Source organism: Theropithecus gelada, chromosome 9 (assembly GCF_003255815.1).
Source record: "Theropithecus gelada isolate Dixy chromosome 9, Tgel_1.0, whole genome shotgun sequence".
Lineage (NCBI taxonomy): Eukaryota > Metazoa > Chordata > Mammalia > Primates > Cercopithecidae > Theropithecus > Theropithecus gelada.
Genome location: NC_037677.1, coordinates 18417198 through 18443484, shown reverse-complemented (window position 1 = coordinate 18443484; position 26287 = coordinate 18417198). Strand labels below are relative to the sequence as shown.

The 26287-nt window shown below is 34.4% G+C and overlaps 1 protein-coding gene across 40 annotated transcripts in view; it reads left to right on the top strand.

The window, feature by feature from the left end:
- The window catches only part of ZEB1 (zinc finger E-box binding homeobox 1), a 189670-nt gene that overhangs the window by 25761 nt on the left and 137622 nt on the right, over positions 1-26287 (top strand). For 3 of the 40 annotated variants that reach the window (XM_025396173.1, XM_025396171.1, XM_025396176.1), the window contains exon 2: positions 13915-13960. The exons of 36 other annotated variants lie outside the window; for them this stretch is intronic. The gene's annotated coding sequence lies outside the window, so the exon portion shown is untranslated. Of the gene's footprint in view, positions 1-13911; positions 13961-26287 lie in introns of all 40 variants that reach the window. One more of the 40 variants, XM_025396184.1, reaches the window with a different exon arrangement.

The window sequence follows — 26287 nt, the reverse complement described above, 5'->3', positions numbered from 1 at the left end:
AGTAGGAAAGGAATTGAGCCCAGGATTAGGGAGCTGATGGAAAACAGAGAAATTTTAGGTCTGGAGATCTCTCTGAGGGTAGTGGAAATGAAGTCATGAGAGATGTAGAAGGGGAGAAAGTTATCATCAGAGAGTAAAATGGTGGAGTTTATGATTTTTTGAGATAGGGTTGTTCAGTGTTATGACAGAGGGTCAAGTCTTAGCAGTGGAGTAAAGGATGTTTATTATTGAATCTCTGTAGGCATCTATGTAGATGTTGAAAGCTCCTAAGGTTATAATAGAAGTTTGAATAGAGAGGAACATTATGATACCATAATAAATGAGGTGGTATAATTGGAGATCTACAGATAAGAAGCAGCAGAGAGTGGAATAGATAAGCTTTCTTACTTCAACTCTAGGTTTTTAAACATAGATTGAGGTTAGATCTGGTTTGCTGAAAAAACAGGAATAAATTGGACTTGCTGCATATAATTTATTCCCCCATATGGATAAGCTTGTTGGAAAGCTCCAGAAATATTCAGAATATAAATACAAAAGTTTCAAATTTTACCTGACATGCCAGCTCTACTTAAAGTATGAATTCTAAATCTTGTATCTCTCCCCTGCAAGAAAAGCTACCTCCTTTTATTATAGTAGTAGAGCAAAATTTTTGTTTGTGTTTGTAGCAGCACATCTCACCTCTTTGTTTCATAGCTGTTGGGTACACATTCCAAGGATGGTGAAAACAAAATGCACTTGCTCTTCTAATTTTTAGCCACTGGCCTAGTGGATTGCATTTATTCTCAGTTTCCTTGCCGATCCTTTTACCCTTCCCCTCCCCCATTTTTATTTCTGAGTGGTTTTGTTTCGTGAAGCTCTTAAGAGCTTTCTATGTTATATTGTGGCACAGGAAAAAGTTAATTCATTTTAGCACCAAACTGTAGTTAACATTTTAAGTTAATCATTTTTAGAATGTTTGATAACTTTAGCAATTAATCCTGTTTCATTTTTAGAGATGATTCAATCTGATATTTCATTTGCTTTTAAAGGCTCTAATTTCTTTTCATGTATTTCCATAGCATTGTAATTTGTATCCTGAATATTTCCCTTCAGAGAAATATAAAAATCCAGTAATCCATTATAGTATTGTGTTAAGCCTAAGATTTCATTATTTATCATAGACATTGTTTTAAATTTTATTTCTTATCATATACTTTTAAAGCACAGCCTTTGATTTATAGAATTTTTCATTTTGTGGTTGTGCCTGCTTATCTTTTTTTGTGTGTGTGTATGTCTTTCACACAAATTAGTATCATTCTATCATAGCTCTTAGGAAATTCAGAGTTAATCAAATATGTTATAAAATGTGTTTGTATAATGAAAAGGTTGGAGGAGATGATTCTGAAGGTGCCTTTTAGAGCAGATGTGCTATGGTTTGGTGGCTGTCTGTGCTCTGCCCGCTTTAAATCTTAGGAGGCAGCAACTGAAATACTACTAAGTGACCTTTGACACAGAACCCATGAATGCTCCAAGTATGATTTCATTTCACCACGTTCTTTGTAAACCCAATTGCCTGTCAAATCAGATGTGTGTTTAGATGTTTTTACTGAATGTGCCTTGAGGAGGAGAATAAAGCTTGGGGTCAATTTGGCATAATCCCCACGTTTGTCTTTTTCTATTATAGAGGTTTCTTGGGGAATGGGGTGATAGTTCTTTCTGAGGAAAAGGTGCAGGCTAAGTGTAGGTGGACTTTCTGTCTTCTCCATACTTTTTCTAACAGCCTCGCTGGATCCTGGTGATATCATACATAAATGCAGAGCTGACTAGATGGGTTGCTGGTTGGTATTTTTGGTTCCCATTAGATCCGGTGTCTTTGGTTATGTAATAGGCACATTAACTGACAAATTATATTAAGTAAATATATAGCCATGGGCTTTTTAAAATCTCACTTTTTAAAATCAATAATTAGATTAGATTGTTTCCCAGTAATATAAGTTTTTCATATGTTCATGGATATATGTAGTATATATTAAAAGATTATTTGTGTATTTTTATGTAAATTTGGTAATTTTGACAATTTGTCAACTCAAGTGTAAAATGCATATAAATATACTTAAATAAGTATTTAAGATTAAATGTCTTTACAGTAATGAAATAGAAAATTCTTGAATGTTACTCATTTAAATTTTCTGGTTTGAGTTCTGATAATCTTAGAAAATTAGTAATATGCTTAGGCTCACTTCAATTTCCACAGCAGAAACTATTGTATCCTTACTGGTTAGAAGCTGCCAATAGTCATTAATTGTTAAAATATAAGAAGGTTGTAGGGGACCATATGACAAAAGAACTAGTTACCTTTACAGTTTGTTCGCTGTACCTCATACACTTTGTGTTAGAAGAAAAGCTCTATTCAGTACCTTGAGTGAAAAGACCCTTACCTCCTTTTAGACTCCGATTGTGGGAATTTTCTTGCTATCTTGGACATTTTAACTTGTTCTGGGTTATTTTGAACATATTAAGGTGGACTACTGGAATAGTTGCAAACTAATTCATGTTTGTTTTTCTGAATCAGTAGTTTAGTGATTAAAGCTTAAGTAGTTAAGCTTTAGTAGTTAAAGCTTAAGATTCTTTTTAATAGATTCAATGAAAAAGAAATCTTAACTTGAAATTTAAGTTGTTGAAAAATATTACCAGAGGAGATGTCCAATATTCTGATATGGGAAAATACAGAAAATAAAAATATTTAAAAATTTATCCAGATGTTAATGTTTGACTAGTTTTCTACTGGAAGAATTTGTTTGGATTTTACAATTTGGGAGAGGCAGAAGTGAGTTGGGGAGGCGGTCAAGCCCAAATTAGCATGTTCAATATCCATATTCACAGACATTTCACTAAACCATTTATGTATTCAGCATTTTTGTTGACTAGTTTTTTCATTTATAGTGCTCTTAAATCACTCCATTTGTCAGCTACTCCATTTAGCTGAAGATTAGAGTATACACTGTGATAGAAGAAAACAGATTGGTGGGGGGATGGTATTATGTCATGTAATAAATCCTATTAAACCTTTTAAAGTAGAAACATTAAATTTACGTTTTAGAATTTTCTTAATGACAGGAATGTAAACTGGTAACCTAAAATTCATTTTGTTCTGTAGGTTTGCAGCATTTTATGTGGTGAATGTAGATCCTAAGTGTTATGAGTTGTCCACCTGTATAAAGCTACTTCCCAGAAGCCTTGATGTTCCCGTAAAGAGCTAAAGACAAAACCAAATCAACCGCTAACACCTTTTATGGGAGATCAACTTGTGTGGGTTATGAGGCCCACCTTGATTAAGCAGGACATCTAGGTAAACCTGCCCAGTTGGAATTAGTAGCTGATACTCTAAAAGGAGAATGGTGAAAAGGAGGCCATTAGCAGAAACAGCCTCATTCATTTATAGAGATCATCTTGTTAAAAGGGAAATTAGCTTCCCTAGATCCCAAGGGGGTATTGAAAATGCTAAGAGAGAGCCAAAAAACTTTTCTGTGCAGATTGTCAGAAAAAGGTGAAAATATTTTCTTTTACTGTAAAAAGAAAGAATTTTTTTCCTTCTTCCATACATGCCTTACCACCTTTGAAAAAGATTTTTAAAAGTCTCAGAGAAAATGAAATATAGATTCTTAAAGTGGAAAGGGACCTTAAAAATCCATCTGGTCTGGTTCATTTTAGAGATAGAACTGAGAACCTCAAAAAGTTACGTAATTTGGTTTACATCACAAGAGCTAGTTTGAAGCAAGCTACGGTTTTCTTACTGGGTCCAGTTGGTTAGAAGTAGGAATAGTCATCATTAAAATGTAAGGAATTTATAGGGAAGCTTGTGACAACTACTAGTTAATTTTACAATTTGTTCACTGTACCTCATCTGCTTTGTTTCAGAAGAAAAATTATATGTCTTGTGTGGAAAACTCTTACCTCCCTGTGAACAGAACTATAGGAAATTTCTTGGTAACTTGGATGTTTCAGCTACTTCAGGGTTATTTTAAGTAACTGCATAGTTGGTTTTCAGAATTCTAGTTACAGAAACTAGTAAAAGAATATGAGTTGTTGATAGATGGAAACCTTAGGCCCAAAATAAAGTTAGGATGATGTGAGTTTAGTACTTACAAATTTGAATGAAATAGTACCTTTTTGAGGTGTTTTAGTAGTTGCCCTTAATGATTTATTTTAAATTAGATGGCTTTCACAGTAAAAATACTGCTTTTAGCAAAAAATAAATATATAAGTGAAACTCTAACTTTTGCATATAGAGTTTTTTTTTCTTTTTGAGGAGATAAAGCCATGTAATGTGATTCTTTATCATGTCTTGATAAGTCAAGAGCAGACCACTTATTGAAAAAAATAATGAAATACCATCTAAAATAGAAAAGCATACTCTTAGGAAAAATATCACCGTTTTTTCACTGCCTTTAGTCTGGTTGTTCTTATTGTGTGAAGGGAACTTAAATCTTGTCAAATTACATACATTGTAAGTCTCATTTCTGTCTTAAAAGTATAACCATGCATGCTCAATTAAGTCAGTTACCATCTTCAGACTGTACTTTTGCTAATTCAGTCTTTTCCTTGGGGTTAAGATAAGACAAGATTTACAGATTTTTAAGTTTAAGGCCTGTAACTACTGAGTATGGTTTAAAGCTTTGATAAGTGAGATGTGGTGCTTTAAAGGAGGACTTTAGTCTCTCAAAAATGCTTGGAAGATATTTATTACAGTTTTCCAAAGTAAGATACAGCTCAGCTTTAATAATGAGGACCTTGAAGTTTTTTATGTGGTTGGGGAGGTGTTAGGAAACTCATTTTTTTACTACCTCCAGGTGATTATTGAGGCAGGTCTTTCATCCCTATGAGGGAGAAAATGAATTGTGCAATGCCAGTTTAAAGAAACTAAAGCCATGTATTTCTTAGAGAAAGTAGATCATTCTCTCTCCCTGTATAACTGCCACCTGTTTAAAAGAAGGCTCCAGTCTTGCCTCTGTCAGTCTTAATGTGATAGAATCTCACTCAGTGAAGATCTATGGATTTATTTTATTGAAAACATTTTTTAGCATACATCTGTGTTATTTTAATTTTAATGTTTTTAGAGTTGAGGTCTAGCTGTTTTGCCCAGGCTGACCTTGAACTCCTGGGCTCAAGTGATCCTCCTGTCTTGGCCTCCCAGGTAGCTGGGACTACAGGCATGAGCCACCATGCCTGGGTAAGATCTAATGATTTATTTGATTGAAAACACTTATTTAGCATACATTTATATATTTTTATAACTTGTTGCCTCCTGACAGGTCACTTGACATAGGAAAGTACCTCTTTTAACACTTCCATAAAACTTTAACAAACATTTTAAATTTCTTCATTATAGTGGAAATAGCATCTCCTCTTATTATTGGACATTTTGAAAAATTAAAAAAAATTTAAAACAATTTTTATCGTAAATACTAGACAGGATAATTATATATGAAGCTTGTCTGACGAGTTAGATTTTTATGATAGGATAGAATCCCAGGAGTAGAATTATTGGGCATACCCTTTTAAGCCTCACAGTGAATTATTACTAAAGTGTGTTGCAAAGATTTTATCAGTTGTATAGACTCCCAGATATGAATTCCAGGGTCCTTCAGGGGCATTAATGGGGACATTTTGCAAAGAGCAACAGATGGTGTCTGGAAACGTTTTTAAATCCTTGCTGTGCCACACACTAGTTGTAGATATCTGGGTTAGTAGCATAGGTTGTGTGGGCCTTACTTTCCTCACTGTAACTTAGGTGAATTTTAACTACTCTACCGGCCTTAATTCTCATTCTGTAAAATATGGGTATAATCAAGGAGAATCAGTGCCTATGTATTACCAAGTGATTTGTCTGGGAAAAAAGCAGAAGCAGGGAATATCAGCTGTACCTAGAAAAAGGAGCAAGTTGGGGGAAATACACAAAACATATGGATTGCTCTTCTGGTTTTTTGTTTTAAAAAAGTCTAGGCCAGATGCAGTGGCTCACACCTGTAATCCCAGCACTCTGGGAGGGGGTGGATCACTTGAGGTCAGGAGTCTGAGACCAGCCTTGCCAACAAAGTGAAACCCTATCTCTACTAAAAATACAAAAATTAGCCAGGTGTGGTGGCAGGCTCCTGTAATCCCAGCTACTCAGGAGGCTGAGACAGGAGAATCGCTTGAACCTGGGAGGTGGAGGTTGCAATGAGCTGATATTGCGCCATTGCATTCCAGCCTGGGTGACAGTGAGACTCTGTCTCAAAAAAAAAAAAAAAAAAAGGAATAGACTCCCGTAAAATTATGTCAGATAGACACTTCTGAGACTTAGGTATTTTCAAACCATTTCAAATAGAAAATGAAAGTATAAGGAGACAAGTGTGTAACTTTCCAAAAGAAGTTGTGTTCTGTGTCAGTTTTGGGTTACAGAATGACTCAGTTTAAGCCAAAAAAAGTATGTTATTCATTCATTTACACAAAATGCAAAATATTTTCATTCTCTTCTATTATTTATTTAAATTGATAAAATTATATTTATGGTGTACAACGTTATTTTTTGATATATGTACACATTGTGGAATGGCTAAATCAAGCTAATTGACATATGCATTACCTCACATACTTTTTTTGTGGTGAGAACACCTAAAATGTACTCTTCACAATTTTCAGGTGTACAATATATTAACTGTAGGCCTATGATGTACCATAGATCTCTTGAATTTATTCCTCCTGTTTAGATGAAATTTTGTATCCTTTGACCAACATTTCCCCAGCCCTTCTACACCCCAGCCTCTGGTTACCACCATTCCACTCTATGCTTCTATGATTAGACTTTTTTAGATTCCATGTATAAGTGAGATCATTGGCATTTCTCTTTCTGTGCCTTAGCTTATTTCACTTATATAATGTCCTCCAGGTTCATCCATGTCGTTGCAACTGACAGGATTTTCTTCTCTTTGAAGGCTGAATAGTATTCTGTTGTGTGCATATACCACATTTTCTCTATCAGTTCATCTGTTGATGGATACTTAGGTTGATTCCATATCCTGGCTATTATGAATAATGCTGAAATGAACATGGGAGTGCAGGTACCTCATCAACATACTGATTTCATTTCTTTTGTATTTATGACTAGTGGTGTGACTGCTGGATCATATGATAGCTCCATCGTTAGTTTTTTGAGGACCCTCCATACTGTTTTCCATAGTGGCTGTACTAATTTACATTCCCAGCAACAGCGTACAGGGGTTTCCTTCTCTTACATCCTCATCAGCACTTGTTCTCTTTCATCTTTTTGATAATCACCATTCTACTCTGTGTGGGGTAGTGTCTCATGGGGTTTTAATTTGCATTTCCTGATGATTAGTCATGTTGAGCATTATTTCATATACCTGTTGGCAATTTGTATGTCATCTCTTGAGAAAACAGGCAAACGCCCTTTGCCTGTTTTTTAATTAGGTTTATTTATTTTCTTGCTATTTAGTTGTTTCAGCTTTTACATATTTTGGATACTAATTTCTTATCAGCTGTATGGTGTGTTTTCAAATATTTTCTCCCATTCTGCAGGTTGTCTCTTCACTCTTGATTGTTTTCTTTGCTGAGCAGAAATTTTTAGTTTGGTGTAATCCCATTTGTCTACTTTTGCTTTTGCTGCCTATACTTTTAGGGTCATATTTAGAAAATCATTGCCCATACCAGTGTCAGAGCTTTTTCCCTATGTTTTCTTCTAGGAGCTTTATAGTGTCAGGTTTCATGTTTAAGTATTTAATCAATTTTGAGTTGATTTTTGTAAATGATGTGAGATGAGGGTCTAATTTCATTCTTCTGCATGGGGACATTCAGTTTTCCCAACACCATTTATTGAAGAGACTGTTTTTTCCCCATTGTGTGTTCTCAGCATCTTTATTGAAAATCAATTGACCATAAATGTGTGATCTCTCTATTCTATTCATATTTTTTAAGTAAATTATTTTGTGATGAGAAAGGTGGCAAAAATTCTGCATCATCTTTGATATGTAAGAAAAGGCCATTTGGGCACAGATTGGACCTGATTATTTCTCTTTTCAAGAAGGAAGTACCTTATCTCTGTTCTTATTCCAAAGTGACTTAATCTCTATTAATAATTTAGGCAACCAAACATTACTGATTGTAAGGGAAATCTGACTCTAGTCTGTCTGTACTGATCAAGAACTAGGACTACCTCATGGAGTTTTGGTAAAATAAATCTCAACAGCACTCACCAGACGAAGAAAGCTTTTCTTGAACTAGTTTAAGATACTTGGTTATCAGTTGAACACAAATAGTAATTAAAGTTTCATGAATTGACATGTCTATAATTAGCTTCCTAAACTAAGAAGAACAAAAAATGAGTAGTTTGTTAATTCCTATTAGCCTGTGATAAACGTTATTATCTGGGGTTTTTTGGGGTCTGTTTTAAAAATTAACACTTTGGGTCTGATTTATAAAATTTATAAATTGGAAATTGAAATTACTGGATAAAATACGATTTATGTTTTAAAAACATTTTCAAGTGGAAAAAATTACAACTTGGCTGAATAATGATAATTTTTAAACTTAGCCTTTGAGTTCGCTATTTAGAGTTCTCTGATAAATTGTTAGAGTTAGAAGTAGTGAGTTCATTGCTTGACTGAATAAATAATTCGTATGGCACAAAAGCAGCTTTTCTTTCTCCTCAGTTCCCTTCTCCTCCATTATGTTCACTTTCTCTCTTTTAAAAGGCTCCTTTATAGCCAAATAGCAACCTTGTGTGAATGTGCAAGGACTTGGGCATAGTTTCAACCTCAGTGTTAGCTGAGTATCTGGAGTCATGGAAGAGAATTAAGAATCTGTCTTGAATGTATATTTTCCAGTAGCAACTGAAAAGAAATATAGTAATTATAAACTGCTAGACCTTACGCTTATGGTACAGTTGCCCTGGAAATCTCTTTTTAGCAAAATAGGATTTTATTTCTGAATATAGAATCTTTCGTAGTGTCTGCCTCAAAACAAAATTAAGTTTTAAAATTGAGTAGATCATTTAATTTTTTCTAGTTTTTTCAGAAACTCTTTTTTTACTAGACTAAATAACTTTTCAGCATCAGTCTGATAAGCATAGAATTTTAAAAATTCTTTACTTGCTATTTTAGAATTCTTTATTTTCTAAGAAATACAAAGACTGTATTAAGTATTTATGTGGACTTCTTTTTTTCCTACCTTTTATTATAGCACCAACATTGGAATTATGCTAGATTATTTTCTCTCTGCTGTTTAAATCATAAGAGACTCTTTTATTGGGTCAGGGCAATTGTCTTTTTTAGCACAATAATCTTCTTTGACAGTGTCACTACTGAAAATTGTGTTTATCCTTCATAAATTAACTACATCCTTATTTTTGTAATACATTATTATCTGATATCCTTTAGAGGTTAGCTAAAAATATTCCTTTAAGTTTGCATGTATTCAGCACATTTCATGGTATAACAAGACTTCTACAGTTATGTAACAGAAATTTAAAATAAAGCAATGGACTGTAATCCAGACTTCTGTTAACTGGAAATTTTTTATGAAGTAGTATTTTGCTGGTATACTGATACTTCACCAGTTACAATGTTTATCCTTAAAGAAGTTTCTAAATAAGACAAAACATTATGTTTAGTAAAATTCAGTGTGGTGTGTTTTACTGTATACTAATTCTTTAGTCCATAAGCATAATACATATTCTATATAATACATGTAAAGCATATAATCTGTAATACATAGGATACAAATCTAATATATGCGCTTTATTTTGATATAATCAGACTTTATTCTGTTACCTATTTGCGTTTTTCAAACTTCAAGTGTTGCCCTTATTTTCATAAGATTTAGTGTTTCAGTCAGTATTAACTTTATCCATAGTCATTGTGATTTTATGAAACATTGTGATTTTAAGTGCTGAACCATTTTTGATGTAAAATGAGTGTAACTATTAGGAATTATTCAAATTTAAGCTTTATGATTTTTCATAATTCTTTTTTTAAATTTTTTTAATTCATTTTTTATTATTATACTTTAAGTTCTAGGGTACATGTGCACAACATGCAGGCTTGTTACATATGTATACATGTGCCATATTGGTGTGCTGTACCCATTAACTCGTCATTTACATTAGGTATATCTCCTAATGCTATCCCTCCCCCGTGTCCCCTCCCCACAATAGACCCTGGTGTGTGATGTTCCCCTTCCTGTGTCCAAGTGATCTCATTGTTCACATGCAGTGTTTGGTTTTCTGTTCTTGTGATAATTTGCTGAGAATGATGGTTTCCAGCTGCATCCATGTCCCTATGAAGGACACAAATTCATCCTTTTTTATGGCTGCATAGTATTCCATGGTGTATATGTGCCACATTTTCTTTTTTTTTTTTTTTTTTTTTTGAGACGGAGTCTCGCGCTGTGTCACCCAGGCTGGAGTGCAGTGGCGCGATCTCGGCTCACTGCAAGCTCCGCCTCCCAGGTTCACGCCATTCTCCTGCCTCAGCCTCCGAGTAGCTGGGACTACAGGCGCCCGCCACCACGCCCGGCTAGTTTTTTGTATTTTTAGTAGAGACGGGGTTTCACCATGTTAGCCAGGATGGTCTCGATCTCCTGACCTCGTGATCCGCCCGTCTCGGCCTCCCAAAGTGCTGGGCGGTGGCTCAAGCCACATTTTCTTAATCCAGTCTGTCACTGATGGACATTTGGGTTGATTCCAAGTCTTTGCTATTGTGAATAGTGCCGCAATAAACATACGTGTGCATATGCCTTTATAGCAGCATGATTTATAATCCTTTGGGTATATACCCAGTAATGGGATGGCTGGGTCAAATGGTATTTCTAGTTCTAAATCCTTGAGGAATGACCACACTGTCTTCTACAATGGTTGAACTAGTTTACAGTCCCACCAACAGTGTAAAAGTGTTCCTATTTCTCCACATCCTCTCCAGCACCTGTTGTTTCCTGATTTTTTAATGATTGCCATTCTAACTGGTGTGAGATGGTATCTCATTGTGGGTTTGATTTGCATTTCTTTGATGGCCAGTGATGATTTTTCATAATTCTATTTCAGTAGTCACAAAAAACAAAAATTTGGGTTCTTATTAGCCCTTTTAGTGCCAACAGTGGCATTTTTGAAATACATTTCTAAGGAGGATGGTGAGTGTTTCACTTTACCAGTTGCTGCATGACAAGCCACCCCAATGTTTAATGGCTTAAAACATCAGTAATTCATTATTTCTCATAATTTTGAGAGTTGACTGAGTGAGTCTTCTGCTTTGCGTGGTCTTGGCTGGGGTGCTAGGAAAGAGGGCAGTCTGCAGTGGCCTCACTTACATGGCTAGCAGTGGATGCAGGCTGCTGGCTTGGAGCACAGTTGGGGGTGGCCTGGGTGCCTCAGCTCTCCTTAAGTGTGCCTCTCTGTGAAGTTAGTTGGGCTTCCTTACAACATGGTAGCTGGATTCCAAAAAGAAATGTTCCAAAGGCAAAGAAGCTGTAGCCTTTTAAAGGGCCATGTTTAGAAGTTACTTAGCATTACTTCTGCCCATTCTGTTGATCAAAACAAGTCACAGGGCCAGCCTAGATAAACAGGAAGAGAAATAGGCTTCATTTGTTAAAGATGGAGTAGCAAGATTACACTGTAGAAGAGCAAATAGGATGGGATATATTGTTGCAGCCATCTATGGAAATGCAAACTACCGCAAGGAAGTGCAGTTTTTGCTGAGCATGGGTATTTGCCATTACCACATTTCAGAAACTGGTATAGTCAGGCCCACATGGATTTGAGCACTGGATTTACATACACTAGGGTCACTTAAGGGCCATCAGCCACTGTCTTCTCATCTGTATGACACTAGTAGTATCAACCTCACAGCATTGACAGTTAAGTGAGATAATTTGGAAGTACACAACATAGTGCTGGAAATTCCATTACTCCCATCTTGTTTCTTTTCCCATGTCCCTCATGTTTGATTGATTTTTATATTTGTGATTATAGTACTTAAAGGTATGTTTTAAAGATAAATTATAAATCATAATTTATCTAAAGTCTTTGTCTTACCAAGATAGTTCAGTAGTTCCAATCTGAATAAAGTTTATAACATTAGCATAATTTATAGATCCAATCTGAATAAAGTTTATAACATTAGCATAATTTGTAGATCTTCTAATACAAGCATCTAATGCTAGAATTCTTATAAACCACTGTATATAGGCTATTCACAATGTAATGAGCTACTAATTGGTAGAGATAAACAAGTGGCTATTTGCCGTAGTTCTACATTCTATTCTACCTTCTATTTTGCATAAAAATCTTACAACTTTCCTAAGCCATCTTTTTAGATCAATTCCAGAATGTGTTTAATATCTAATTGACAAGTCCCTAGCCAGAGAGATTGAGATACTGAATCAGAGAAAGAAGTCTAAAGAGATAATTTTCCAATGATCATTTCTAAAGAAGGAATAGAGATAAAATATTTTAAAACAGGTATTAAATAGTCGCAGTCAAAGGTTTGATTATGAGTCAGCTTTGTTGGTTTTAGTCTCAGTAGTCACCAGCACCACCAACCTGTCATTTTGGCAATACATAGTTTTGGTCACCAGGTGAAGGAGTCGTAGAAAACCAGTACTACTACTTACAGAAAATGAACTGAAAGCACATGTCCTGATTTGTTCTTGAAGATAAGACTGAGGTGAATATTGCTTAAAACAGTATCAGCAAAATACAAAATCAAGTAAAATATTACGTTAAATATAACAATTGAAAGAATGGGGATAGACATAAAGAAGAACTTTTGGATGCTACTGATTAGATATTAGAATAAGTTTCTCAGGAGAATATTTTAAAGAATTTAACAAATGGCAGTGTTATGAATTATGTGGGCAGTGCCTAAAGTGGGAACAGAGCAAAATAAGTGGATTTAGTTTTGTCAAGTGTGTATTCAGAGTTAGGGGGAACATTTTATTTCTTCTGAAACAATGATATTGGAATCCCATTCCATCTTTTCATTTTCAAACACTGACTATAAGTGACTTTGGGAGAAGCTTTTACGTTTTATATAAAGCACTTTTTTTTGTGCATAGCACTAAGTGGGCACCTTTAAAATTACCTACTTGTATAGCAGTTAATTTAAAGAATATGTTCATACATATTACTATATTTTCTCGATTCTAAGAGCTCATCGATTGTAAGGCACATTCTTTGATTTAATAACAACTTTTTAATGTCTCTTTTTGGAAAAATAGAACACTTTTCATGGGGGAGGAGGAGCATTTATCTAAGGATTATTATGAATTCCTTTGGGCCATAGTAACTGTAGCAAATGCTGCTTTTCCTGATCTTTAACACTTTTAGGATTGATAATGTCGTTCTGAGCCATGTCCAGGAATTACTTTGGCGAGGTTTCCATTTCCTATTTAATTAAAAATTTTTTTTTTACTTTTTTTCTCTTGAAAGTCATCCAGAAGACTTTAACAGCCAGATATTTGGTATCTGCTCAGAATTATCACTTGTGAAACCTTCATTAAATATAATTCAGCCACATGTCACAGGAAGTTCTGCATATATAATAACTTTTTGTTTCAATGCTGCATTATACTGATCTTTAAAAAGACATTTTAAGAGGTAATTTACAGATTTAAAATGCAGTTAAAATTTAGCTGTGCATAGTTCTATTGATGCTGATAAGTGACCGAAGGTAAATTCTTGGTCATGTCTAAGTTCACACAGAGATACAATAATACACATGGATATAATACAAAGCATTATAGTATTTTGTGTAATGTCTCTTTTGTTGTCATTAAAAGTTCTTTTGATATCTTCGGTAAGACTCCTATTGATTTGAAAATTGTTAATGTGAAAAAATGTGCTTTAAGAGTTGAGAAAGTGAATTATTCCTTTTTTTCTCACAGCAGCTGTTTAAGGAAAACAGAGGAGGCATTGGATAATATTCTTATTAAGGTAAAGAATCTGGTTGTTTGAGACCTCAAGTCACACAGCAAGTAGTCCACCTGGAATTATGAACCAGGTGTTCAGGACTTCCAGATATTTGTGCTGTCTACTCTGCTGCGTTTTCAACAGTAATTCATTTATCTGTGGGTTAAATTCAATTTAATGAGACTAATTTATTCAACAAATATTTATTAAATGCTATTATTGCCAGTTATTGTGTTAAATGATAGTGTAAGACAATAAACAAGACAGATACCTTTCCGTGTCCTCACAAAACCAGCAGCTTTGGAAAATACTAAAACTAAACAAATAATTACAACTAAGATGAACATTAAGGGAGAAATCATAAGATAATAGGAAAGAATATAACAGGCCGACTTAACCTGCTCTGGGATCGTAGAGGAGTGTTGAATGTCAACTGAGGGTAGGACATGAGAAATAACTTTTGGGCTGAGATTGGAAGAATCAGCATGAGTTAGCTTAAGCCTAGGAATTAGGAGAAAGGTTAGGATGGAACATTGCAGGCAACAGAAATAGCATCTACAAAAGTAAAAGGAATAACTAAAAGGATTCCAGTGTGAGCATTGAAAAGAAGGATAAGTAAATGTAAAGAAGAATGTAGGAAAGAGATTATGCGTTCTTCAGGATTTTTTGACCTATATCCTAAGGGATATTGGGAAGCCATGGAAAGGTTTTAAGCATTGGGGTATATACCATGATTAAATTTTTCATTTGAAAATCATGAGTCTGACTACAGTATATATAGATGCAATGTTGTTAGATGCTATTTCTGTAGGCCAGGTTGGAGATGACGGTTACAGCAGTTGATTTGGAGAGAAAGGAATAGATTTGAAATTTGGGATGTGGACAAAGCCTTGTATTTGACAGAAATATAAAACTATTATAGTATTGTTATTGTTCTACCTATAGAATTTGATTGTAAGATTATCTCTAAAATACTTTCAGTAACTTGTACTTAATGTTAGGATGAAGTGATTATATTATAAATAGAATTTAGAAAACATCATTCTTTAAAAAATAATTTTTGAATTATGCTAATTCTTGTTATTGTTTGTTTGACTTCATTAAATAATATAGGGAGTATAGGGAGAACTTAGTTTTAAAAGACAAATTGACTTCCTAGTTTATACATAAAACATAAGTAATTCTGTACACATATAATGTGTATATATATGTAGTGCAGGTCATCTTGTTTACACCACTTGTTGATGAATATCAGATTTGGAAGGTGACTTTTTGGGATTTTCCTGTTGGTTGATTGATTGAAACTTACATGAAGAATTTAATCCTTTTGTTTCAAATAGCTTTACTTTTTCATGATTATTCAAAGAATTTATTGCTGGATCATTGGCTCTAGAAATAGACTGCTGGTTAAATTAAAAGATGCCAGAGGAAACATTTTGGAAACAGACTTTACAAAATTCCTTATGAACTTCTGTACTTTCTTAACCAATCTTATTTCTTTCATGTGCCTATGGCTGTTATTAGCCTGTTGTATCAGGGATACCACAGTCAAGTACCTATAAGGGCCTTAACTATAAAGAATTAGGCCATTTAGGGAAATAATAATGAGACTGGAGAATCTGTGCTCATCTAACTGGGTAAAGGGACAGCTAATATTCTGCTCCATTGGATGGTGATCATGGGAGTATTCAGGCTGATTGTTACCCAGTATTTCAGTTTTTCCAAAGGATCCTAAAATACAGATTTTTATGTAAATTAGTTGGTAACTAATTCAGGTGTTTTTAAGATACTCTGTAACAATAACTCTACAGGGCAAAATCGACCTGTAGAATATGTTTGGCCAATAGGCCTCTCTTTTATAGCCTTGACCTTATAGAAATCTTCAATATTTATTTAAAAGTAAGAGGTCAAAAGTATTTCTAGGTAAAGTGAATGCCAAAAGAAGGGAGGAAGGGAAGGAATAATTGAGATACTTTTTAAAAGAAGTACAAAACCAGTTATCTAGGTTATATTTTTAGTTTAAACTAAGTTCAAAAAGAAATTCACTGTCCTGAGAATAATTTTCCTATGCTTCAGAGCATACTTCTAGGAACTTCAGCCATCTGCATGTGTTTAACTGGGAACTCAGAGGAGGATGAGAATGCACAGGGCATGGAGAGCCAATGAATTGAGAGTGTGGTGGTTCTCTGAAACTGTTGTGAGCAGAGTACAGCAGGAACAAGAGACAGTTGATATTGGAGCAAAATCATTCTGTAAGAACATAGCAATCTGAGTACATCATGGGCCCCTGAAAGCATTACTAGACTAAAAGCATAATTTTTTATACTGATGATCAAGAAGAGGTCATATTGGTACACTAAGATTGAATAACTCCGCTCCCAATAGCACAAGTAGTACACAATCACTGTAGGAAATTAGGAAAATATACAAAAGGTAGCGTATGGTTTTTTTTTTTTAAAGCTAGGAATAGGTAAAATTCTAAGGTTTTCTAAAAGTAATTAAAATAGAACTTGGCAATTGTTAGTTTCCTAATAGCTAATTAGTTTCCAAATTAGTCTAATTTGGCTTAAATAAAAAGAATATTGGTTGGCTCACATAAGAAAGTGCATATATTAGGATTAGTTATGCCAATGGCTCAGTGATTTTTTCAAGGACTCAGTTTGTCATCTACTCTATGCTTTATCCATAGTATTTCCTTTATCCCAGCACTGTAGTTGCCAAATGGCTGCTGGCTGTAATCAGGATTGTGTTTCCTCCTTCAGATCCAAAGAGAGAAGAATACACTTCTCTTGGCATTCTCATGAGTAATATATGTTCTTTTCCCTGAGAAGTCCTCATGCACTCCTGCCCCTAACTTGCTCCTTATTATCCTAAATTAGCTTAATTCTAAATATGCCTAAACTAATCATTGGCAAAAGGGATGAGCTTACCATAATGGATTAGATTAATGGTCTACCCTTGCAGCTCAGGACAGTCAGCTTACTCTGAGGCACATTGACTACTGGGAGAGATGTGGATATAGAAATCCAATCATGGATCATTAGGAAGAAGGAAGCGTTGGATAGGCACTCAGCTTGGTCCACCATGGGTGCATTAAGGATTGTGTATTATGTCTTTTACCTACATGAAACACCACCTTCCCCTATCAAGCCTGTAAGTATGAAGTCAAGTCCCGGTCAATCTACTCTCTGTCTCCTGTGTTTCAAGCACTCTCATTAGCAGAGCTTGTGTAGCTTTGGAGTTGAATAATTTTTTTTTTCCAAAAATTCTCTTCTCATTTAACAGACACCTATCTGTACAGTAAACTATGTGGACCATAAATGGAACCAAGCTAGTTTAGGAAAATACAATTTCTTAAATAAATTACTTTTAAAAAGTATATTTTCTTTCAGCTCTTCTCTCCAAAGGTGTTTTGTATCATAACCTCTGTAGTAAATAGTGTCATCCTTATTGTCTGATTGTAAAGGTGAAGTATAATTTATGGGATAATTTACAAAGCAAAAAAGAAATACTTATTTTTAAAGTTTAAAATTTTTCTGTGTAGAAAATACTATAATAATACATGATTTTAAGAATCTGTTATTTTGGCTAAAATATTTAACCAGCCAACCATATATCTTATTTCTTTCAGTTGCTAGATTTCTGAATGTTAGCCAAATATTTTAGTATCTGGGTCACATAGTCATTACAAACAAATCTAGGCCAAAATGGTTTATGCTTCTCAGTTGCCAGCTCAGTTCTCTCTTTGACTTTTTATTATTTGTTTCTCTTTGAACTAAACTTTATTTACTTATATTAGCACAGTACTGTGTTAATTCTTTGTGTGGAACTGGTCGTCTTGTGTCATTTTGCCCTAAATCAAGGAAACAAACAAATAAATGACTGTGCTCTTGGCTGTTATGTTTTAGAATTGTTACTGTACAAAAGGTCACACATGTTAAATTACCTACTGCAGTGCTAATTATTGTGAAACCTTGTTCAAAATGTCTGTTTTGGCACTTCTACTGTAACAGTTTTTAAAGATCCAACCTGTGTGCATTTTGGTATTGAAATCCTCAAAACTCCTAAAGACCCCATGTTAATTTAAAATGCAAAGTTGTTTCACCTTTTAATACTAGATGAGATAGCATTTTTCTTAAAGTAAAATGAGAAGTCGTATGTGTTATAATAATAGAGGTAAGGGCAGGGAGAGAGAGGGAAAGAAGAAAGGAGTACATTGGAGTAACAGAAATTCCACCTTCATTTATAAAGTGCTATAGGCTCTAAAATTCCATTCTGAAATACTGTTCTGACTTTGAAAGGGGTATGTTTAGTGCCAGCTTCTGTTAACACAGGAACCATAGTTTTTCTGTTGTTAAAACTAAGAACTTTTTACCTTTTGGAATTTTAAATATTTTTTCTCTATGTTTATAATGCTTTTAATTATGTTTACTATTAACTGATGTTATTAACTATGTTTATCATTTGTACACTCTATTCTGTTTGAAAGTACAAAGTGATACCATAGATACTTCCTGAAGTTTTCTAGAAAAATCAAATTTTTTTCATCTTTATTCATAGCATCATTGTACATTCAGTTAGTAAAATTTCCAGATAACAAACACCTATCTTCTTTGATTGCTAGAATAGTTAATCTCAACCCTTCTTATTATAAAATATCATAGTGACTCTGGATTGTTGATGAAACTTTCTTAAGACAGTGTCTTCAGCAGGACACTACCTCAGGGCTACTGAAGTATGTCATAGGGCCGTTTGTCCTTTCAAAAACAATTCTCAGTAGCTATTGTTGCTTTGCATTTTTATAAAGTGTCTGTTTTTTCAAAGCTTGATATTAATTCTTATAGCTACTAGTGTGCAGAGAAGGGTGTCTGTGAATAAAGTAAGAGAAAGAATGTTCATGATAGGTTTGAAGAGCACTTCAATGAGTAAAGTACTTGGACTTTACAATGTTTGCTTTTACTTCACTAAGTCCTGCCCTGTGCCCCTCCCCCTGTCCCTTTATACCCTAGCCTCTTTTTAACATGGTACTTGGCAATGTTCCAGGTAGTTATTGTAAGAAGGATGAACTTAGACTTGGAGCTAGACAAACATGAAGGGAACTAAAACAGTATAATTTAATAGCTGTGGGACCTTAAGCAAGTTCACAGCTGTAAAATGGGTTTGTATATACTATCTCTCAGGGTTGTAAGGATTAAATATAATAGATCTAGTTTAGGAGGTATTTTAACAAATGCTATTCCTTTCCTTATACTTTAAGGTAAATGACGCACTACTTTGGAAATGGTATTTGCCTATTTTATTATGATGCTATAAAGTTTAAAGCGTCAGTATCCCTAAAATATGATAGCTGTTAAGCTCTCTTTAATTATTCGGAAATGAATAGTATGTGACAAGATATTATGGTTAATTTGGTGGATCAGATGAATAAAATGTGCTGAAATATTTTGGAGACTGAAAGTATAAAATTAGATGCAAAAAAATACAGGTTTTTGATCCAGGTCTAATCATGTTGAAATATTTTATTAATATCCTCAGAGAGTACGTAAATTAGTGAGTTATTTTTTTAATGCAACGGTAAATACCTAGAAACCATGTATACACTTAAAGTAAAATTTCACAGAGTTCTGAGGGCCATTTTGCATTTACTAGTGCCACAGTAGTGGCATTAGAGTGAGCTGCAGTAACCTGAAACAGTACAGCATGGATGCTCTAATAAATTGCGTGTCTGTTATTATGGAATTTTATAACTGTTCATACCTTTTATTTAATGCATTCACAGGTCAGATTATAGGATATTTTTCGTTTAGTAAGTATACTAAATCCATACCTTATACCATTGAGTTTTGGTAGTACCAGAGGGAAAAAAGAAGAAAAGCATGGCCTCTATCTTTAAGGAACTGTTTAACAGTCATATGAATCACTTGATTGAGAAGATCCATATTTGTAATATAATGAATTCCACAAAAATTGCCTGTTAAAAATTTTTGAAAAGTGGGGGTGAGATTGAATATACCTAAGCTTTATTGTTGATTTTTGTTGGCCAGGCCAAATTTGTGAACATTTTACATTATCAGCTGTACTGAAATACATTTGTATGCTCTACTGAATATAGGAAACATAATTTAATATTTAATTTAAACTCCAGATTACCATCATTTATAGGCATTCTATGCATTAAACTGTTTTGCCTCTACTTTCTTCCTCAGTAACACTTTTAGGGCATTTTGATGCATTGGAAAGAAAAGGCAGTTGCAAGCTGCTGGCTCTAGCAAATCAGAGCTAATCAACCTGAGGATAATGTTTGCACTTTCCCACTTCCAAGTCTTTGATCAAACTGCTCTCTGCCTTTGCTACCACTACCACAGGTTGGTCCTTTCCCCCTAATCTAAACTCTCTCTGACTAGCCCTGAGTTTACTTTTTATAGCTGTCACTGTCTACCATCTCCTTCATCTTGAATATACCAGGACAGACTGGGACGTTCCAGAAAAAAACAGACATAATACTTAAGTCGTCTTTGCTACCTAATTTGTCCTCACTGCCAATTAGTTAATTTATTTTTTACTTTTTGTTGTATTGAATTTTGTAAAGACAGGGTCTTGCTGTGTCACACAGGCTCCTCTCAAACTCCTGGACTCAAGTAATCCTCCCACCTCAGCCTCTCAAAGTACTAGGATTAGAAGGCGTGAGCCACTACGACTGGTCATAATTTAAATAATCCTTTAGATTCCTGTCTCTGTCCATTTTCAAAGCCAGGGTTACGCTATCATAACATACCCCATGATGCACACCATTGCTAAAACAATCTTCCTGAAGTACTAATTAGATTTTTGAGCAGAGAATAAAACCATCCTTTCCAGCGTTGGCAAATACTCAATGTACTGTTCTGAAATACCTGTAGTACTTCCAAGTTTCTGCTTTGTGCTCACACTGTTTTCTTTGACCTGAAATGCAATTTCTATCTATAAAAATCTTAGTCATTATGAGGTCTAGCAAAGATCTTTTTCTTCTATGAAGCCTTCCTAACGACCCTAACTAAAATCTCTTCTCTGAGTTCCCAGTTTATAAGCTGGAGCAAGACTTCAGTGATCCTTGGAAGAAAGTGGGAGGTTATTTTCCCAATGAGATTCCAGGAAAGTTTAATGTCTTATAGTTCAGTCCCCTTTAGTGTTCCACATACAGTTAGTGCTCAAATATTTGATAATTGACCTACTCACAAATTTTTTTGTGCGAAATTGCTAGCTATTCTCTATCCAAGAAGTAATGAAGTGTATAAGCTTCTTCAACTCTTTGTTGAGCCCAGGTCTCTTACTTATTTCTGTATCCTATCTACTCTTGAGTAGTAGGGTCATCGGAAAGCAACCACTGGCTTTGGGGATAAGTTGTGTGTATTTTGGAGGAGGAAGTAAAGGTGTTACTGGACTTTTAAAACAAGCTTTTTCTGTTTTAAAGTATTTTGCTTCCCGTTAGTATATTTATAAGATGATATTGGTATATGTAGTGTCTTGGCTATTTATTCCCCTTTCTCTTTAACACAATATTCTCGAACTTTGGTGTGATACTGAATTAGAATCTCTAGGAGTGTGGCCTAGGACTCTACACTTTTACTAAGAATCAGTTGAGATGCTTATGAAGGTGGTGGTAGTAGTGATAATGGTAGTGATGATGATGATGATGATAATTGTAATAGCTGTGCTTTTGAAGGCTTATGATGTACTTACTGCACTTTTCTAGGCAGTTTGCAGCTATTAACCTAATGTTCACAGCAAGCCTATGTAGTAATATGCTATTATCTTCATTATACAAATGGAGAAACTGAGGCAGATATAAATTAAGTAAGTTGTCACCAAAACAACTTTCTTATAAATACGTCAAGAATTCATGAAAAGGATGAGGCATATTTTTTTGGTTGATAGTTTTTAAACTCACTTTCTAAAGGATTGCTTTAAGTAATGTGAATAATATGAATGTAAACTGGTTCTTATATAAGTTGAAATAGCAATATGCCAACTTTATATAGAATACTTTAACAACTAGACCTAAATATAGATACTTGCTCTTGCTTTTAGAAAACCTGTCACAATTCTTGGTGAAAAAGTAGGCATGCACCCAAAAACTTAGAACATTGAGGAAACTTTTTAAATAATTACACTTTCTAAAATACATGATATTTTATATATATATATATAGTCATCCCTCAGTATCCTCAGGTGGTTGGTGCCGGGACACCCTCAGATACCAAAATCCAAATACTGTACCATAGTATTTGCATATAACCTATGCATATCCTCTCATGTACTTTATTTATTTATTTATTTATTGAGACATGGTCTTGCTCTGTCATGCGGTCTTGAGTGCGTGCGCTGGTACAATCATGGCTCACTGCAGCCTTGACCTCCTGGGCTCAATCCTCCCACTTCAGCCTCCCAAGTAGCTGGGACCACAGGCACGCACCACCATGCCCAGCTAACTTTTGAACTTTTTTGTACAGATAGAGTTTCATTGTGTCGCCCAGGCTAGTCTTAAACTCCTGGGCTCAAGCGATCTTCCCACCTTGGCCTCTCAAAGTGTTGGGATTACAGGCGTGAGCCACTGCACCCACCCATCCTCTTGTGTACATTAAATCATCTCTAGCTTACTTATAATAACTGATATAAATGCTATGTAAATCGCTGTTATATTGATTTTTATTTGTATTATTTTTTGTTGTGTTGTTTTTTAAATTTTTTCTGAATATTTGTGTGTGTATTGAGATGTTACTTTGTGATCTAATGCAATTCAAGTAAAACTCATTAAGCATATATTGTCTGTTTTAGTAGCATAATTCTTGGTTTTATATGCTAAAATATTTATCTTTTTAATAATAAATGATAAGAATATTTTATACCCTTTTAGTTCATAGACTATGGGAAGTGGAGTAGGTAGTGAAAGAGGTGAGTGTGGTGGTAGTATGGTGGAAGTAATTTGTTTAACATCACTGCCTGTCCAAAATAGTTTTGATGAATGATTTTAGGTGTTGCCTAGTAAGTGCTTTGACTTTTGAAACCAGTTGAACAAACAAGCATGTTGTGCTTTACTAGAAACATCTTGTAAGTTCTGATTCTGAATAGACAATGGAATCTAAATTGAGTTAGTGGAGGACATATCTTTACAACTAAATCTAAAGTGTTTCAACTATTTCTTTTTTTAATCTCCTGTTTATTTTTCTTGTAAAATTAATATTTTTGATTGACCAATCATAATTGCATACATTCATGGGGTACACTGTGATGTTTTGATATATGTATACAATGTGATGTGCTTATGCTAATTAACATATCTGTCACCTCACCTGTAATATTTTATAGTGAGACATTTGAAATTTACTTTATTATTTTGAAATACTTAATACATTATTATTGACTCTTGTCAACTTGCTACGCAATAGATCTCAAACTTATTCTTCCTCTCTATCTGAAACTTTGTACCCCCTGATCAACTTCCCCCACCACCCTCCTACCCTAGCCTCTGGTAACCATTGTTCTATTCTCTACCGAATTCTATGAATTTAGCCTTATTAGATTCCACACATAAGTGAGATCATATGGTATTTGTCTTTCTCTGCCTGACTTATTTCACTTAGCATAATATCCTCCAGATTCATCCATGTTGTTGCAAATGACAGAATTTTCCCTTTTTTAAATGCTGAATAGTATTCTGTTGTGTTTATGTACCCCGTTTTCTTGATTTCATCCATTGATACACACCTAGGTGTTTCCATATCCTGGCTATTGTAAATAATGCAACAATGAACATAGGAGTGCAGATATCGCTTTGGCATATTGACTCCAGTTCCTTTGGACATATAACCAGAATTGGGATCACTGGATCATACAGTAGTTCTATTTTTAGTTTTTTGGGGGAAATCTCCATACTATTTTCCATAATGGCTGAACTAATTTGCATTCCCACCAACAATGTACTTGTAAGAGTTATCTTTTCTCCACACCCTGTCCAACATTTACCTTTCATCTTTTTAATAAAAGCTACTGTAACAGGTGTAAAGTAATATTGCATTGTGGTTTTAATTTGTAACTCTCTAGTAATTAGTGATGCTGAGCATTTTTTCTTGCACCAGTTGGCTACTCATGTGTCTTCTGAGAAATGTCTGTTCAGGTTCTTTGCTCATTTTTAAAAATTGGGCGATTTGTTATTTTGTCATTGAGTTGTTTGAGTTACTTAAATATTTTAGATATTAACCCCTTGTTAAATGTATGATTTGCAGATATTTCTTTTTATATATCCTGTTTACAAATTTTCTGAACTTCTCTTGCTGCTCATTTATATAAAGTTGGGATGAGTTATGTCACCTGAAGCAGTCAAGATAAGACTGTTTCTACTGCTATCCATGTGGCAGGCTTACTTTGTTACCCAATCCAGTGAAAAAGGGTGCCAGGATGTGAAAGAAAAATAGATGTGATGCCATGGAACATTCTAGGGAATTATCTTTTTTAGAGAGAATTTTGATTAAAATTTTGCGTATTTTTAAAACTCATATTCTTAGTCTGAAGAGTTGGATATAACACTGAGTGTGTGTCTTAAAGCTAATAGTATAAAAAGAGAAGTATAAAATTTAAATTAATCATACAACTTTCTTTCCCTAACTTTATGAATTGACTTTTTGCAATTTCTGGAGCTAACGTGCTGAATGTTTGAAACTGAGTATGTAGGTTAAAAAGTTGAAATTTTCCTAATAAAATTATATCTCTTTCTAAGGTATAACCGTTTCTTTCTTTGATTATAGTAAAAGGAGCATCTGTGGTTCTTCAGAGGTTTTAATTTTGCTGCCAGCTAGTTGTGTGACTTTGGGTAAATAATGTCACGTGACTGGACCTGTTTCTTTATTTGTAAAATTGTGTGTGGTGTTAAATTCCAAGACTGTTTTTAAAAATTTTTTTGTAGAGACTGGGTCTTGCTTTGTTGCCAAGGCTTGTCTGAACTCCTGGTTTCAAGCAGTTTTCCCCACTTTGATCTCACAAACTGTTGGGATTATAGGCATAAGCCTCCATGCCTGACCAAATTGTAAAACTCTTATAATGGATGAGTAGAGTATAGTTAAGATTATATAAAAACACAAGTCACTTCATGATCATCATCTGCTGGAATATGAAACCAGCTTTCTTGTGTAGATATGTTATCAGCAATGTTATTCACACCAAGAGGATCATTCTGTGGTTTTTAATTCATGATTTTGTAATCTGATAGTGACTTTTCATTATGTCTCCTGATTTAAAATTAAATTACAGCCATTATGATTGGAATCATTGGGAAGAGTTGAAATAAACAATTTAGAATTGTTTCTGCAATACTGAAGGCCTGATTTTGGGGGGTGTGGGGTTGATGGAGGAGATATCTCTATGTTCTGTAATTTCATTTGACTAAGGAATTTACCTTTGGTCTTCTTCCAGAGTGAGGACATGAATACTTCCATAGCTGTATTCCGTATTAATCACAGTTTGCTTTGTGGGTTTCATTAGGCTAAATAAGAAAAACGTAGTTATATATTTTCTGCTTTAAAAATGCTTCTTGTTATAAAGTCTTCTCAGATCAGTTCCACATGTGATAAACCTATTCAAACTATTAAACTGCCCCAATGTGCTTGCTTCTTTCTTGGAAATCTATCCATTTCTGTGTCTTTATGTACCACTCACTCTCCCCCATCATGTTTTAGGTTATAAGCTCCTTTCCTTTGTATCTCATAGCACCCAGGAAAGAACTTTGTTAGTCTCTGAATAGTTTACAAATGTTATTGCTATTGAGAATTTTGGATTTAAATTATTGGAGTGAATAGACTAATGCTGTTTCTAGTATATCTAACTGGGGGTCGGTGTTATTAACTCAAAGACACAACAGTTTAAGCTCTAGGCTTTGTTTCTGAAGTCCATTTTTCTTAATCATAAGCCGATTATTCACTTTATATTATCTTATGCCTTGGTATCAGGTTATTGATAGGTAAACATCAGGAATAGGTTGGATAGATACGCATGCATGTGTACACATGCACATGTATGTGAGAGAGAGAGAGAAGGATTACACATAGAATATATGAGAATTTGAGGTGTGTGTAATGTTTATAACTCAACTGAGTCTTACATAGCTGTCTAGTTATGTACACTTAATTTTGGATCTTTTATAGTTAAAATTCAGAAACAATTTTTAAGGAAGATAAGGACATGTTTTTCTTTCCTTCGTGTTTTCAGTTTAGCTTTATTTGATTGTATTTTTGCTAAAGACTTGAATTGTCAATAATAACTATTGAAATGAGCCAACTTATAGCTGAGCACAAATTATGTTAGGGCACTGAGATATATCTT